This window comes from Heterodontus francisci, unplaced genomic scaffold (genome assembly GCF_036365525.1).
Source record: "Heterodontus francisci isolate sHetFra1 unplaced genomic scaffold, sHetFra1.hap1 HAP1_SCAFFOLD_341, whole genome shotgun sequence".
NCBI classification, from domain to species: Eukaryota; Metazoa; Chordata; class Chondrichthyes; order Heterodontiformes; family Heterodontidae; genus Heterodontus; species Heterodontus francisci.
This window is the reverse complement of record NW_027141749.1, coordinates 267,501-276,027: the sequence shown is the minus strand read 5'-3', so window position 1 is coordinate 276,027 and position 8,527 is coordinate 267,501.

The window sequence follows — 8,527 nt, the reverse complement described above, 5'->3', positions numbered from 1 at the left end:
GACCAGACCCTGATACTTATATATATACACACACACACACACCACAGTCCAGATCCTGAGACTTATATATATACACACGCACATACACCACAGTCCAGACCCTGAGACTAAAATATATACACACACACCACAGTCAAGTCCCTGTGACTTAGATATTTCCACACACACACACCACATTCCAGGCCAAGAGACTTTTATATTTCCACACACACACACCTCATTGCAAACCCTGATACTCATATTTCCACACCCGCACACCACAGTCCAGACCCTGAGACTTATATATATACACACACACACCCCAGTCCTGACCGTGAGACTTATATATTACCACACACACTCCACAGTCTAGGCCCTGAGACTTATATATATACACACACACACCACAGTCCAGATACTGAGATAAATATCTATATATATATACACACAAACACACACCACAGTCCAGACCCTGAGACTTATATATATACACACACACATTCCACAGTTCAGACCAAGAGACTTATATATATACACACACACACCCCTGTCCAGTCCGAGACTTATATATTTCCACAAACACACACCACAGTCCAGACCGTGAGACTTATATATTTCCGCACAGACACACCGTAGTCCAGACCGTGAGACCTATATATATATATATATATACACACACACACACACCACAGTCCAGACCCTTAGACTTATATATATACACACACACACACCACAGTCCAGACCCTGAGACTTATATATATATACACACACACACCACAGTCCAGACCCTTAGACTTATATATATATACACACACACACACCACAGTCCAGACCCTGAGACTTATATATATACACACACACACACCACAGTCCAGAACCAGAGACTTATATATATATACACACACACACCACAGTCCAGACCCTGAGACTTATATATTTCCACACACACACACCACAGTCCCGGCCCTGAGACTGATATATTTCCACACAAACATCACAGTCCAGACGCTGAGAGTTATATATTTCCACACACACGCACACCCACAGTCCACACCCTGAGACTTATATATTTCCACACACACACACCACAGTCCAGACCCTGAGACTCAATTATGCACACACACACCACAGTCCGGAGCCTGTGATTATATATTTCCACACACACACACACCACAGTCCAGGCCCTGAGATATATTTATATATATATATATATATATACATTATTGCACACACACACTCACCACATGCCAGACCCTGAGACTTATATATTTCCACACACACACCACAGTCCAGGACCTGAGACTTATATATTTCCACACACACACTCCACAGTCCAGGCCCTGAGACTTATATATTTCCAAACACAAACCACAGTCCAGACCCTTTGACTTTTATATTTCCACACACACACACCACAGTCCAGACCCTGAGACTTATATATTTCCACACAAACACCACCGGCCAGACCCTGAGACTTATATATTTCCACATACACACACCACAGTGCAGAACCTGAGACTTATATATTACCACACACACAAACCACTGACCAGACCCTGAGACATTTATATTTCCACACACACACACCACAGTCCAGACCCTAAGAATTATATATATACATATACACACACACACACACACTCACCACAGTCCAGACCCTGAGATATATATATATATAAATATATAGACACACACAAACCACAGTCCAGACCCTGAGACATATATTTCCAAACACACACCACAGTCCAGACCATGAGACCTATATATATATATATACACACACACACACCACAGTCCAGGCTCTGAGACTTATATATATATATACACACACACCACAGTCCAGACGCTGATACTTATATATATATATACACACACACACCACAGTCCAGACCCTGAGCCTTATATATCTACACACACACACACGACAGTCCAGACCAAGAGACTTAAATATATATATACACACACACACCACAGTCCAGACCAAGAGACTTATATCTATACACACACATAAACCACAGTCCAGACACTGAGACTAAAATATATACACACACACCACAGTCAAGTCCCTGTGACTTATATATTTCCACACACACACACCACAGTCCAGACCCTGAGACTTATATATATATATATATATACACACACACACCACAGTCCAGACCCTGAGACTTATATATATACACACACTCACCACAGTCCAGACCCTGAGACTTATATATATATATACACACACACACCCCAGTCCAGACCGTGAGACGTATATATTTCCACACACACACACCACAATCCAGACCCTGAGACCTATATATATATATATATACACACACACACACCACAGTCCAGGCCCTGAGACTTATATATATATACACACTCAACACAGTCCAGACCCTTAATCTTATATATATACACACACACACCACAGTCCAGACCCTGAGACTTATATATTTCCTCACACACACCACAGACCAGACCCTGATACTTATATATATACACACACACACACACCACAGTCCAGACCCTGAGACTTATATATATACACACGCACATACACCACAGTCCAGACCCTGAGACTAAAATATATACACACACACCACAGTCAAGTCCCTGTGACTTAGATATTTCCACACACACACACCACATTCCAGGCCAAGAGACTTTTATATTTCCACACACACACACCTCATTGCAAACCCTGAGACTCATATTTCCACACCCGCACACCACAGTCCAGACCCTGAGACTTATATATATACACACACACACCCCAGTCCTGTGCGTGAGACTTATATATTACCACACACACTCCACAGTCTAGGCCCTGAGACTTATATATGTACACACACACACCACAGTCCAGACCCCGAGACTTATATATATATACACACACACACACCACAGTCCAGACCCTGAGACTTATATATATACACACGCACATACACCACAGTCCAGACCCTGAGACTAAAATATATACACACACACCACAGTCAAGTCCCTGTGACTTATATATTTCCACACACACACACCACAGTCCAGACCCTGAGACTTATATATATATACACACACACACACCACAGTCCAGACCCTGAGACTTATATATATACACACACTCACCACAGTCCAGACCCTGAGACTTATATATATATATATATACACACACACACCCCAGTCCAGACCGTGAGACTTATATATTTCCACACACACACACCACAATCCAGACCCTGAGACCTATATAAATATATATATATATATATATATATATATATGTACACACACACTCACCACAGTCTAGACCCTTAAACTTATATATATACACACACATACACCACAGTCCAGACCCTCAGACTTACATATATATACACACACACCACAGTCAAGTCCCTGTGACTTTTATATTTCCACACACACACACGGCAGTCCAGACCGTGAGACTTATATATTTCCACAAACACACACACCACAGTCCAGACCCTGAGACTTATATACTTCCACACACACACACACCACAGTCTAGACCCTGAGAGTTAAATATTACCACACACACAAACCACCGTCCAGACACTGAGACATATATTTCCAAACACACACCACAGTCCAGACCCTGAGACTTATATATTTCCACACACACACCACAGTCCAGATCCTGAGACTTATATATTTCCACATACAAACCACAGTCCAGACCCTGATATATATATATATATATATATATATATATATATATATATATATATATATATATATATATATATATATATATATATATATATATATAGACACACACAGACAAACCACAGTCCAGACCCTGAGACTTTTATATTTCCACACACACACACACCGCAGAACAGACCATGAGACTTATATATTTCCACACAGATACACCACAGTCCAGACCCTGAGAATTATATATATATATATATATATATATATATATATTTATATATATATATACACACACACACCACAGTTCAGACCCTGATATATATATATATAAATATATAGACACACAAACCACAGTCCAGACCCTGAGACTTATATATATATATATATATATACACACACACACACCACAGTCCAGACCCAGAGACTTATATCAAACACACACATACACCACAGTCCAGACCCTGAGACTAAAATATATACACACACACCACAGTCAAGCCCCTGTGACTTATATATTTCCACACACACACCACATTCCAGGCCCTGAGACTTATATATACACACACACACCACAGTCCAGACCCTGAGACTTATATATATATATATACACACACACACATCACAGTCCAGACCCTGAGACTTATATATATACACACACATAAACCACAGTCCAGACACTGAGACTTTTGTATTTCCACACACACACACCGCAGTCCAGACCCTGAGACTTATATATATACACACACACACACACCACAGTCCAGACCCTGAGACTTATATATATACACACGCACATACACCACAGTCCAGACCGTGAGACTAAAATATATACACACACACCACAGTCAAGTCCCTGTGACTTAGATATTTCCACACACACACACCACATTCCAGGCCAAGAGACTTTTATATTTCCACACACACACACCTCATTGCAAACCCTGAGACTCATATTTCCACACCCGCACACCACAGTCCAGACCCTGAGATTTATATATTTCAACACACACACACCACAGTCCATTGATTAGATTAGAGATACAGCACTGAAACAGGCCCTTCGGCCCACCGAGTCTGTGCCGAACATCAACCACCCATTTATACTAATCCTACACTAATCCGATATTCCTACCAAACATCCCCACCTGTCCCTATATTTCCCTACCACCTACCTATACTAGTGACAATTTATAATGGCCAATTTACCTATCAACCTGCAAGTCTTTTGGCTTGTGGGGGGAAACCGGAGCACCCGGAGAAAACCCACGCAGACACAGGGAGAACTTGCAAACTCCACACAGGCAGTACCCGGAATCGAACCCGGGTCCGGGAGCTGTGAGGCTGCGGTGCTAACCACTGCGCCACTGTGCCATCCAGACCCAGATTACTTATATATATACACACACAGACACCACAGTCCAGACCCTTAGACTTACATATATATACACACACACCACAGTCAAGTCCCTGTGACTTTTATATTTCCACACACACACACGGCAGTCCAGACCGTGAGACTTATATATTTCCACAAACACACACACCACAGTCCAGACCCTGAGACTTATATACTTCCACACACACACACACCACAGTCCAGACCCTGAGACTTATATATTTCCACACACACACACCACAGTCCAGGCCCTGAGACTTATATATTTCCACACAAACACCACAGTCCAGACGCTGAGAGTTATATATTTCCACACACACGCACACCCCACAGTCCACACCCTGAGACTTATATATTTCCACACACACACACCACAGTCCAGACCCTGAGACTCAATTATGCACTCACACACACACCACAGTCCGGAGCCTGTGATTATATATTTCCACACACACACACACCACAGTCCAGGCCCTGAGATATATTTATATATATATATATATATATATATACATATATGCACACACACACTCACCACATGCCAGACCCTGAGACTTATATATTTCCACACACACACCACAGTCCAGGACCTGAGACTTATATATTTCCACACACACACTCCACAGTCCAGGCCCTGAGACTTATATATTTCCAAACACAAACCACAGTCCAGACCCTTTGACTTTTATATTTCCACACACACACACCACAGTCCAGACCCTGAGACTTATATATTTCCACACAAACACCACCGGCCAGACCCTGAGACTTATATATTTCCACACACACACACCACAGTGCAGAACCTGAGACTTATATATTACCACACACACAAACCACTGAGCAGACCCTGAGACATTTATATTTCCACACACACACACCACAGTCCAGACCCTAAGAATTATATATATACATATACACACACACACTCACCACAGTCCAGACCCTGAGATGTATATATATATAAATATATAGACACACACAAACCACAGTCCAGACCCTGATACATATATTTCCAAACACACACCACAGTCCAGACCCTGAGACCTATATATATATATATACACACACACACACACACCACAGTCCAGGCCCTGAGACTTATATATATATATACACACACCACAGTCCAGACGCTGATACTTATATATATATATACACACACACCACAGTCCAGACACTGAGCCTTATATATCTACACACACACACACCACAGTCCAGACCAAGAGACTTATATATATACACACACACACCACAGTCCAGACCAAGAGACTTATTTCTATACACACACATAAACCACAGTCCAGACACTGAGACTTTTGTATTTCCACACACACACACACCGCAGTCCAGACCCTGAGACTTATATATATACACACACACACACACCACAGTCCAGACCCTGAGACTTATATATATACACACGCACATACACCACAGTCCAGACCGTGAGACTAAAATATATACACACACACCACAGTCAAGTCCCTGTGACTTAGATATTTCCACACACACACACCACATTCCAGGCCAAGAGACTTTTATATTTCCACACACACACACCTCATTGCAAACCCTGAGACTCATATTTCCACACCCGCACACCACAGTCCAGACCCTGAGATTTATATATTTCAACACACACACACCACAGTCCATTGATTAGATTAGAGATACAGCACTGAAACAGGCCCTTCGGCCCACCGAGTCTGTGCCGAACATCAACCACCCATTTATACTAATCCTACACTAATCCGATATTCCTACCAAACATCCCCACCTGTCCCTATATTTCCCTACCACCTACCTATACTAGTGACAATTTATAATGGCCAATTTACCTATCAACCTGCAAGTCTTTTGTCTTGTGGGAGGAAACCGGAGCACCCGGAGAAAACCCACGCAGACACAGGGAGAACTTGCAAACTCCACACAGGCAGTACCCGGAATCGAACCCGGGTCCTGGAGCTGTGAGGCTGCGGTGCTAACCACTGCGCCACTGTGCCATCCAGACCCAGATTACTTATATATATACACACACAGACACCACAGTCCAGACCCTTAGACTTACATATATATACACACACACCACAGTCCAGACCCTGAGACTTATATACTTCCACACACACACACACCACAGTCCAGACCCTGAGACTTATATATTTCCACACACACACACCACAGTCCAGGCCCTGAGACTTATATATTTCCACACAAACACCACAGTCCAGACGCTGAGAGTTATATATTTCCACACACACGCACACCCCACAGTCCACACCCTGAGACTTATATATTTCCACACACACACACCACAGTCCAGACCCTGAGACTCAATTATGCACTCACACACACACCACAGTCCGTAGCCTGTGATTATATATTTCCACACACACACACACCACAGTCCAGGCCCTGAGATATATTTATATATATATATATATATATATATACATATATGCACACACACACTCACCACATGCCAGACCCTGAGACTTATATATTTCCACACACACACCACAGTCCAGGACCTGAGACTTATATATTTCCACACACACACTCCACAGTCCAGGCCCTGAGACTTATATATTTCCAAACACAAACCACAGTCCAGACCCTTTGACTTTTATATTTCCACACACACACACCACAGTCCAGACCCTGAGACTTATATATTTCCACACAAACACCACCGGCCAGACCCTGAGACTTATATATTTCCACACACACACACCACAGTGCAGAACCTGAGACTTATATATTACCACACACACAAACCACTGACCAGACCCTGAGACATTTATATTTCCACACACACACACCACAGTCCAGACCCTAAGAATTATATATATACATATACACACACACACACACACTCACCACAGTCCAGACCCTGAGATATATATATATATAAATATATAGACACACACAAACCACAGTCCAGACCCTGAGACATATATTTCCAAACACACACCACAGTCCAGACCCTGAGACCTATATATATATATATATACACACACACACACACCACAGTCCAGGCCCTGAGACTTATATATATATATACACACACACCACAGTCCAGACGCTGATACTTATATATATATACACACACACACCACAGTCCAGACCCTGAGCCTTATATATCTACACACACACACACCACAGTCCAGACCAAGAGACTTATTTCTCTACACACACATAAACCACAGTCCAGACACTGAGACTAAAATATATACACACACACCACAGTCAAGTCCCTGTGACTTATATATTTCCACACACACACACCACAGTCCAGACCCTGAGACTTATATATATATATACACACACACACCACAGTCCAGACCCTGAGACTTATATATATACACACACTCATCACAGTCCAGACCCTGAGACTTATATATATATATATATATATATATATATATACACACACACCCCAGTCCAGACCGTGAGACTTATATATTTCCACACACACACACCACAATCCAG